General features: G+C 66.9%; 1 protein-coding gene across 1 annotated transcript in view; it reads right to left on the bottom strand.

The window, feature by feature from the left end:
• The window catches only part of NCOR2 (nuclear receptor corepressor 2), a 172,730-nt gene that overhangs the window by 129,154 nt on the left and 43,274 nt on the right, over positions 1-302 (bottom strand). The gene's annotated exons all lie outside the window — the stretch shown is intronic.

Here is a 302-nt window from a genome sequence, read left to right as displayed (position 1 = left end):
TACCTCCTCAGGGAGCTGGGGCGGCCGGGGAGGGGGAGGGCGAGGGTGAGGGCGGGATGGAGCCTCGGGGAGATACCCTTTCTAGGATTCTTGTATTTCACCATCACGTGACGGTTTCTGAGCGGCCCGGGGCCTCCCCGCCTCCCTCCCCTCTCACCGCCCAGGACTTATTAGGAAAACAGGAACATGTGGTGGAAAGGGCTGGTGGCCGTGAATTCAACAGGCTGGCCGGGCGGGCGGTGAAGGCGGGCATTGTGCCTCCGCCAGGCCCCCCAGGCCCCGCCTGGGACCACCAGGGGCAG

This window comes from Myotis brandtii, unplaced genomic scaffold (assembly GCF_000412655.1).
Source record: "Myotis brandtii unplaced genomic scaffold, ASM41265v1 scaffold97, whole genome shotgun sequence".
Classification (NCBI taxonomy): Eukaryota; Metazoa; Chordata; class Mammalia; order Chiroptera; family Vespertilionidae; genus Myotis; species Myotis brandtii.
The sequence above is the reverse complement of the archived record's forward strand: the minus strand, read 5'-3'. Positions and strand labels throughout refer to the sequence as shown.